This window comes from Enhydra lutris, unplaced genomic scaffold, assembly GCF_002288905.1.
Source record: "Enhydra lutris kenyoni isolate GAN:26980312 unplaced genomic scaffold, ASM228890v2 scaffoldscaffold8, whole genome shotgun sequence".
NCBI classification, from domain to species: domain Eukaryota; kingdom Metazoa; phylum Chordata; class Mammalia; order Carnivora; family Mustelidae; genus Enhydra; species Enhydra lutris.
The window spans coordinates 34,180,435-34,190,931 of record NW_019154092.1 but is presented as its reverse complement, the minus strand read 5'-3'; positions in this window follow the sequence as shown (position 1 = coordinate 34,190,931).

Genomic DNA, 10,497 nt, shown 5'->3' with positions numbered 1-10,497 from the left:
GTTAGTGTATAAGAAAGCAACTGATTTCTGTACATTGACTTTGTATCCTGTGGCATTACTGAATTGCTGTATGAGTTCTAGTAGTTTGGGGATGGAGTCTTTTGGGTTTTCCATATAAAGTATCATGTCATCTGCAAAGAGAGAGAGTTTGACTTCTTCCTTGCCAATTTGAATACCTTTTATTTCTCTTTGTTGTCTGATTGCTGTTGCTAGGACTTCTAATACTATGTTGAACAAGAGTGGTGATAGTGGGCATCCTTGTCATGTTCTTGATCTTAACAGGAAGGCTGTGAGCTTTTTCCCATTGAGGATAATATTTGCTGTGGGTTTTTCACAGATAGACTTTATGAAGTTGAGGAATATTCCCTCTATCCCTAAACTTTGAAGTGTTTTAATCAGGAACGGATGCTGGATTTTGTCAAATGCTTTTTCTGCATCAATTGAGAAGACCATGTGGTTTTTCTCTCTTCTCTTGTTGATTCATTCTATCACATTGATTAATTTGCGAATGTTGAACCATCCTTGAAACCCAGGGATGAATCCCACCTGGTCATGGTGGATAATCTTTTTTTTTTTTTTTAAGATTTTATTTATTTATTTGACAGACAGAGATCACAAGTAGGCAGAGAGGCAGGCAGAGAGAGAGGAAGGGAAGCAGGCTCCCTGCTGAGCAGAGAGCCCGATGCGGGACTCCATCCCAGGACCCTGGGATCATGACCTGAGCTGAAGGCAGTGGCTTAACCCACTGAGCCACCCAGGTGCCCAGTGGATAATCTTTTTAATGTGTTGTTGGATCCTATTAGCTAGGATCTTGGTGAGAATCTAGGCATCCATATTCATCAAGGATATTGGTCTGAAATTCTCCTTTTTGGTGGGGTCTTTGCCTGGTTTGGGGATCAGGGTCTGACTTCATAAAAGAGAGTCTGGAAGTTTTCCTTCTCCTTCAATTTTTTGAAACAGCTTCAGGAGAATAGGTGTTATTTCTTCTTTGAAAGTTTGGTAGAATTCCCAGGGAATCCTCAAGTCCTGGGCTCTTGTTTTTGGGAGATTTTTGATCATTGCTTCAATCTTGTTACTAGATAGCAGTCTATTCAGGTTGTCAATTTCTTCCTGGTTCAATTTTGGAAGTTTATAGTTTTCCAGGAATGCATCCATTTTATCTAGGTTGCATAACTTATTGGCATATAAATGTTGATAATAATTTCTGATGATTGTTTCTATTTCCTTGTTGTTAGTTGTGATTTCTCCCTTTTCCTTCATAATCTTATTAATTTGGGCCTTCTCTCTTTTCTTTTGGATTAGTTTGGCCAATGGTTTATCGATCTTATTGATTCTTTCAAAAAACCAGCTTCTAGTTTCATTGATCCATTCTACTGTATCTCTAGTTTCTATCTCATTGATCTCTTCTCTAATCTTGATTATTTCCCTTCTTGTGTGTGGAGTTGGCTTAATTTGTTGTTGATTCTCCATTCTTTAAGGTGTAGAGACAGCTGGTGTATTCTGGATTTTTCATTTTTTTGAGGGAGACTTGGATGGCTATGTACTTCCTCCTTAGGACAGCCTTTGCTGTACCGCATAGGTTTTGGACTGAAGTGTCTTCATTCTCATTGGTTTCCATGAATTGTTTAAGTTCTTCTTTGATTTCCTGGTTGATGCAAGCATTCTGAAGCAAGGTGGTCTTTAGCTTCCAGGTGTTTGAATTCCTTCCAAACTTTTCCTTGTGCTTGAGCTCCAGTTTCAAAGCATTGTGATCTGAGAATATGCAGTGAATAATCTCAATCTTTTTGTATCAGTTGAGTCCTGATTTGTGACCCAGTATGTGGTCTATTCTGGAAAAGGTCCCATGTGCACTCGAGAAGAATGAGTATTCTGTTGTTTTAGGGTAGAATGTTCTGTATGTACCTATCAGGTCCATCTGGTCCAATGTGTCATTCAACACTCTTGTTTCTTCATTGACTTTCTGCTTGGATGATCTATTACTGAGAATGGTGTGTTAAGATCTCCTACTATTAATGTATTCATGTCAATATGACTCTTTATCTTGATTAACAGTTTTCTTGTGTAATTGGCTGGTCCCATATTCGGGGCATAAATATTTACAATTGTTAGATCTTCTTGGTGGATAGTCCCTTCAAGAATTATGTAGTGTCCTTTTGTATCTCTGACTACAGTCTTTAGTTTAAAATCTAATTTATCTGATATTAGAATCACTATCCCAGCCTTCTTTTGAGGCCCATTGGCATGAAAGATGCTTCTCCATCCCTTTACTTTCAGTCTGGATATATCCTTAGGCTTAAAATGGGTCTCTTGTAGACAACATATGGATGGGTCCTATCATTTTATCCAATCTGCAACCCTGTGTCATTTTATGGGAGCATTTAGCCATTCACGCTGAGAGTGATTATTGAGAGATATGTTTTTATTGACATTGTATTACCTGTGAAGTCATTGTTTCTATAGATTGTTTCCATATATTTCTGTTCAATAATATTCTTGGTTTTTTTTCCTCTTTTATAGAACACCCCTTAATATTTCTTGCAGTGTCAGCTTGGTGATCACATACTTTTTTAAATCTTGCCAGTCTTGGAAGCTCTTTATCTCTCCATCCATTTTGAATGTCAGTCTTGCTGGATAAAGTATTCTTGGTTGCATGTTCTTCTCATTTAGTGTCCTGAATACATCTTGCCAGCCCTTTCTGGCTTGTCAGGTTTCTGTGGACAGGTCTGACGTTATTCTGATGGGCTTTTCTCTATATGTAAGGGATTTCTTCCTCCTAGCTGCTTTAAGAGCTCCTGTCTAAAAGTATGATTCATCATTTTCACAATCAGGTGTCTTGAGGTCTTTCTAGATTCTATGATCTTGGAGGGAGACCTTTCTGTCTCTAGTATACAAACGCTGGTTCCATTTGCGAGATTGGAAAAATTTTCATGGAGAACTTATTCCACTATATCTTCTAGACTTCTTTCTTTCTCCTCCCCTTCAGGGATTCCAATAATTCTGATGTTGGAACGTTTCTTGGCACCATTTATTTCCCTAATTCTGTTTTCATGGCTTCTAAGCTGTTTGTTCCAGGCCTCCTCCTGATCCTTTCTCTCTATCTCTTTGTCCTCCAGATCACTAATTCTATCTTCTGCCTCAGTTACACCAGCTTTTAGAGAATTTAGATTAGATTGGAAATCATTGAGAGCATTGGTAACATCATCCCTGATGGCTTTCACTTCTGCCCTAATCAATTCCATTTTGTCATCAAAGGCTTTCTCCAACCTAGCTATTGCCTGGATAATTGTTAGCCTGAATTCCCTTTCCAACGTACTGTCTATGTCCATATCCAATAGCTCTGATGGAGAAGGCACAGTCTCTGAATTTTTCTTCTGTTGGGCATTCCTCCTCCTAGTCATTTTGGTGAGAGAAGCCTGAACGGATGTGTAGCTGAATGGTGCAGGCAAGGTGAACCCTGGAATGCTTCTGTCCACTGGCATCTTCTGCCCCCATAGAGATCCAGAAGTGTATAATTATAATCTCAGGCTGATTTCATTGGTGATCAGAGTTCTTTGGTAGATAATCAGCTCACTTTAGGGGACAGGTTGAAACAGCACCTCCTACTTCTCTGCCATCTTATCTCCTCCTGTTGAACAGAACAATCTTTGAACACATAAATAAATAAAAAGGTAAGAGCACAGAAGAACAGCCTTGAAATAGTGCAGAGCTTTCTTCTACACAAACTGTTCAGAATAAGCCCATGTTAAGATATCATTGGGAGGATCTGAAAAAGCTAAGTCCTCTTTCCTTGGCCATGCCAATTAAAGGTAATTACTAGTTCTTTAATTTGAAAAGATGTATGCGCCCTATGTTTATTGTAGCACTAGCCAACATATAGAAGCAACCAAACTATCCATTTATAGATGAATAGATAAGGAAAATGTGGCATATATATATATATGAATACTACACATCCATGAAAAGCATGACATTGTGCTGTTTGAGACAACATAGATGCTAAGTGAAATAAGTCAGACTGACTGGATGGATGGATGGATGGATGGAGAAGATGTGGTATACATACACAATGGAATATTACTCAGCCTTTGAAAAGAATGAAATCTTGCCATTTTCAACCATATGGGTGAAACTAGAGAGTATTATGCTAAGCGAAATAAGTTAGTGAAAGAACAACAAATATCATATGATTTCACTCATATGTGGAATTTAGGAACAAAACGGATGAACATAGAGGAAGGGAAGAAAAAATAAGATGAAAACAGAGGGAGACAAACCATAAGAGACTCTTAAATTTAGGAAACAAACTTAGGGTTACTGGAGTAGGTGGGATAACTGGGTGATGGCCATTAAGGAGGGCACTTGATGTAATGAGCACTGAGTGTTATATGCAACTGATGAATCACTAAATTCTACTTCTGAAACTAATGATACACTATATGTTAATTAAATTGAATTTAAATTAACAAAGGAAAATCTTTAAAAGAAAGTCAGATTGAGAATGATAAATACCATATGATTCCACTCATAGGAGGAAGGTAAACAACAACAACCAAAACAAATAATCAAAAAGCAAAATCAGACTTATAAATATAGAGAACAAACTGGTGGTTGCCAGAGGGACAGGTGTAGGGGTTTGGGCAGAATGGATGAGGGGAGAAGGGGAGATACAGACTTCCAGTTATGGAATGAATAAGTCACAGGAATAAAAGTCACAGCATAAGGAAAATAGTCAATGATATCATAATAGGGATATAACAGGACAGATGGTAGCTACACTTGAAGTAAACAGTAGCATAATGTATAAACTTGTCAATATATAAACCTGTCAAATCACTAAGTTGTACACTTGAAAGTAATGTAACATTGTGTGTCAACTATACTCAATAACAACAAAGAAGGTAATTACCAGTTCTTCAGTGAGGTGGAAGTGAGCATTGATATTACATATCTTTTTAACTAAGTTTTACTATTTTATTGAATATAAGTATACAAAACATTACTATAACTATTACATTTTTATTAAAAACAAGCAAAAATGGGGGCACCTGGGTGGCTCAGTGGGTTAAAGCCTCTGCCTTCAGCTCAGGTCATAATCCCAGGGTCCTGGGATCGAGCCTCACATGCTCAGCATGGAGCCTGCTTCCTCCTCTCTCTGCCTGCCTCTCTGCCTACTTGTGATCTCTGTCTGTCAAATAAATAAATAAAATCTTTAATAATAAAAAAAAGCAAAAGTGGGCATTTTCCTTATCTCAACTTGATTCTTAATCCAACTTCAGCTCTCCATGCCTTGTTTAAAATCTTTGGCTCATTATTTAGGGCTTGTGGGCAAATGCTGCTCTCTTTCTACACCCAATGTTAGGTCCCCAAACTCTAGCCTGTCTGAAAAGCTGTGTGTCCCCATTTGTTTAAAAATAGAAATAAGATGATGATGCTTAAAATTAAAAATTGATGGCAATATTTAAATACACAAATTTAAAAAAAAAGTAGTTGGGTATAAACACAAAACAATAGTCATAAAGAAAGCAATAATAAAATTCTATATTATTATGTAAAACATTAAAAAATAAGTCTATATAACAGAATTTATGGGATGAAACCAAAAGCTCTATACAGAAGGAAATGCTCTTAAACATTTACATTATTAAAGTAAAAGAAAAAATATTTTAACTACTTATAAGTTTTTTTTCTTTAGTAAATCAAAAAGTAATTGTTAGGAAAATTGATTATAGTCTAAGAAAAAAATAAGAAAAATTAGAAAATCAGAGTGCAGAACAACAGTAAATTGGTTAGTTTTTTAAAAAGTCAACAAACCGGGGTGCCTGGGTGGCTCAGTGGGTTAAAGCCTCTGCCTTTGGCTCAGGTCATGATCCCAGCATCCTGGGATCGAGCCCCGCATCCAGCTCTCTGCTCAGCAGGGAGCCTACTTCCTCTTCTCTCTCTGCCTGCCTCTCTGCCTACTTGTGATCTCGGTCTATCAAATAAATAAATAAAATCTTAAAAAAAAAATCAATGAACCTGTAACTTAATCTATTTAAATTTTGTGCAGTTAGGAAGGAGCACAATAAACTTTTCATGAAAAAGCATATACTGTATGTGTTTATATACTGATTAGTGTATATTTCTTATTGTCAAATGGAATGACTAAGGATGAAATGAAATTTCAAAGCACTATTCCAATCAAAACTTATATGTTCTGGTGGTTTTGCTGACAAGTTATGTTCAATTTCTAATGAGCAGGTGGTACGTGTGGTATATAGACTATTCATCACAAGATAAGGTAGATCCTGAAAGTTGATGAAGTTTTCAAATACAATGAACAATCTCATTTTGGAAGACTTGTAAAAATAAAACAAGAAAGCAACAACAAAAAAGCTTAGTAGAAAATATAATTGCATGATATACAAATAATCCCCTGCTGGACCACATAATTCTTATCAAGGGAAACCAGTAAAAGAACTCTCTCTGTTACTGCAAAGCATTGTAATGGAAATGTCCCAAAAGCATGGTCAGATCACTGCAAGGAACGTCATGAAAGTGTGCAGAGCATTTTAAATAGATTCACTTAATTCTTAAACAATTCAATGAAGTAAATAATATGATTATGCCCATTTTACCGAAAGAGAAACAGAAGCTTAGAGAGTGGATGAAATATTTCCTTTACTCCATATGTAAATGACTCCAGGCTCCCCCAGAGGCTGACTCTGTCCACACTTGTAAAGCATGTGCCATGCTGTTTCCTGGTCAGTATCACAAATATATTGATCAAATATGTATTCATCCATAATAAAGATGCAAATGTAGAAACACATGGACAACAGATTATGTTAAAAAGTATCTATTTTTCAAACCAGTGACTAATCGGAATGAAAACAAAATATTTCAAATACCCAGGTAAAACACAGGAATGTCAAAAAGGTATCTGTAATTACTGTATTTGTTTAGTTATTTTTAATATTCTCACAAATTCAATAATGTGTAATTATTTGAGAATAAGAGATTTAGGCCTATCTGAAATTCCACATGGGGTCCATGAAGGAAACAGTCCCATGAAACAGATTGGCCTGGCACTAGGGTCAGAATAAAGTAGTTTTCCCTGGGCTTCCCAAGTCATCCTGTACCATTAAACTCCAAAGTTTTTCAGAATATTATTGGCACTTCCATGTTGATGATCATTTTACATCTATTATTTCATTTGATCTGAACATTTGATCTGAAGATTTGATAGTGGTCTCACTGCTAATCTTATATTCATTTTGGTGGATTAGAGAACTGAAACATTAACTAGACCTCCTGACATTAAGAAATAGTATGAGGTAGGTCCACTGCTATTACTGCCTAGTCTCTATGTGCCAGCACCCTACACAGTGCTTTCCATGTCTAATTTCCCCAACTTTCTCAAGGGATCTTTGTCAGAACTCAGGTGTCCAGAATCCCATCCTTCACTCAGGTTTTTCTAATATTTTTGTACTTTTTTCTTGCTACACCTTCTCTTTCTTTCTCCTTCCTTTCCTCCCTTTGTCCCTCCCTTCTTTCCTTCCTTTATTGCCTTGAAAGGAGGAATTCAATATGCAACTTTTTGAATTGTTCTTATCACCTCTTTGGATAGAACTCAGCATGTTTATTCTCATTGGAACTGTACAAAAATAATTTAAATAGTAATAACAGCAATAATATATTCAATAATAATATAAATGGTACATTCAATAATAATTCAAACAATATATTCAATCATAATAAAATCTAATGCTTATTTAGTGGTAACTACCTGTTCACATGTTGAGAACATAAGCTCTGTATGTCCAGTCCTAAATCCTTTTGCCTAGGGATATACTTGCCACACGGTGGACACAATGATAAGATATTTAAGCAAATGAATATTGTTACTGTGCTAGGAATGTTATACAGAGTATTTTATTTAATTCTTAAAATACCTCTGAGAGGTATCATAATCTAGGTTCCATGACTTGGCCCAACGTCACATTCCTTCTAAGAGGTGGGAGTAGAATTCAAACTTCTATCCATCTTAGTGGATAAGTTTAAACACTAAGCAAGTTTGCCCCTTCTGTATGTGTGTGTGTGTATGTATATATGTATATGTATAGAGAGCATGAGCAAGGGGAGAAGGAGAGAGAGAATATTAAGCCGGTTCCATGCTCAATGCAGAGCCTGACTCTGGGCTCCATCTCACAACCCTGAGCTCGTGACCTGAGCCAAAATCAAGAGTTGAATATTTAACCATCTGAGCCACCCATGCACCCCTATCCTTTGTGTATTTAAAGTTGGGCATTAACAAGTAACTTTTATGTTTTAAAATACTACACTATGTGTCTGCCTTTGCTGGTGGATACCGAGTTTATCTCTATCTGTTCACTGTAGCCATGTTTGCTATCAGGATGGCTGTTTTGAGTTAACATTGGCTACTAGCCTTCTGGCTTGTCTTGCTAAGGGTAGACATTCAACAAAACAGCAGGGAAATAGAAAATTATAACAATGGATACACCCACTCTAGCTACTGTCCTTGCATGTCTTTATGGTACCCCCTCTGCTTCCTCAGATCTGGTCTTCCAAAGACCTGGGAGACTTTGCCCTGCAACCCAAGGTTTCCACTGGCACCTGATCATTTGCCTAAATCAGTCTTTACCATCTTCCTGGTTCTCCTTATCTTCTCAGACTCAGCACTCCTACAAACCTGACTTGATTTGGGAACAAGCCATCTCTTCCCTTATTCTAACCTTTCATTTGTCCACGCAACCTGCAGCTACATGCATTTGCACATGACAATCACATTTCCTGCTCCCCAAGACATTTACTCTTGTCATTAGCATTTCCACTGCTAAATATCTTCCACAATAGTTCCCCCATGGGTAGAAGGATATTTGGGGAATGCAGCTGGTAATTAAGATTCAAACCCAATCTCACAGCAAGGTGAATGGAAATGCCATATATTAAATGTATTTCCAGTGGGCTTTCAGTGGCCATTTTTTCTGGTTTTCACTGGCCATTTTTCTCTGTATTTCTTTGTCATTTTGTGTCATCTCACCACCTTTCCTCAGGGCCAAAGTCTCTGTCTCTCCCTCTCAGCAATAGGAGGCTGCTCTGCTGAGAGTTGCCCTCATAGATCCGAGACTTTCAGATACACAGTGAAATAGAGGCATGCAGATTGTTGATCAACTTACTAGATATCAGGAAAATTACCTTGGGAATGTTCACTTTTCCTATTGCTTTGTTTGCTTGTTGTACATGACAAGCATTTGCACTGTGAGACCACAATACGAAGAGCAGATGGCAGAGCACTGCTCTTGGTCATGAGGGATGGTTTCCTAACAAAAGAGGTTTTATTCTCCCCTGTATTTCTCTTACATATGGCAGGCATTTTCTCCCTTATTCTTCCCTTTTATTCTTTCTTGGACAGCATATATGGCCTTGGCCACAGCCTTGTGGCATTTTGCTCATTGATCAGCATTAGCTCAGAACTAATAATAAATCTCTTTTCATTTCCCCCACTGAGATGCATTAGGGTTATGGCTTTGGAAAGTAAGTCATACCAGCTGGGTTATCTCTGCTGTCTATGTCTCTGGTAGCAGGGTGTCATCATGAGCATGCATTTATGAATCCCAGAATTGTTATCCTGTTTTTGTTTTGTTTTATTTTTTATCTTTTTTTTTTTTTTTTTTTCTCCCCAACACAGACTGTGCCTTGTAGTTCCATGGAGCAGGTGTGTCACTCCGGATAGCAGTGATTATGGGGACGGAAGCCTCAGCCACAACCTCTGAGGTTGAAACAGTTAGAATAGAATTTGGTTTTATGGAGCATGTTTTATGCGTAAAATTCCTCAAAGAGCTTTAAATATAATGAGTTCAGCCATGATAGTCTCGGAAACTTGTAAACAAATAAAATACTCTCCCTATGTTTTGTTTTGCTTGTAACTGATGATTTTAGAAGTATCTTTATTATATCATTACTTTAAAAAGAGAAATGATCTTCTGAAGCACTCAGGTTATCTGTTTTCTGGCAAGTGCTAAAGAATTTATTAATGCTCCCAACAGAACATAGTGATTAAGATTATATCCATGTAAGAATGTAGTCCTCTGACTTCTAAAAAGCCCATGTGAGCTACAACCCAAGGAATGGGAACCAGCACCTAAACCTTCACCAGGGAAAGCCACTTAACACTTGTAGAACAGCTGGTACTCTTAGTTCTTAACATTATTTTCAATTTATTTGCAACACAGAAGCAGCAACAGTGACCACCCTATGGTTTTAGGTAATCGTAGCTAAAAGAGATTTTGGTTATCATCTAACCCATTGAAAGTCTTAGGGGTTAAGTGATACTGAAATCCAAATACTTCTGCTTGTTTCATAAAACTGTAAGCTTCCGCCCTCTCTTCCAGTACTCTGACTGGGAACTTTCTCTACTCCCTGTCTCCACTGCTTAGTGCTTTTCTCCAAATTAAAGCCAAATGAAGAGAATAGGAGGATTTTTTTTAAACTAGAAAA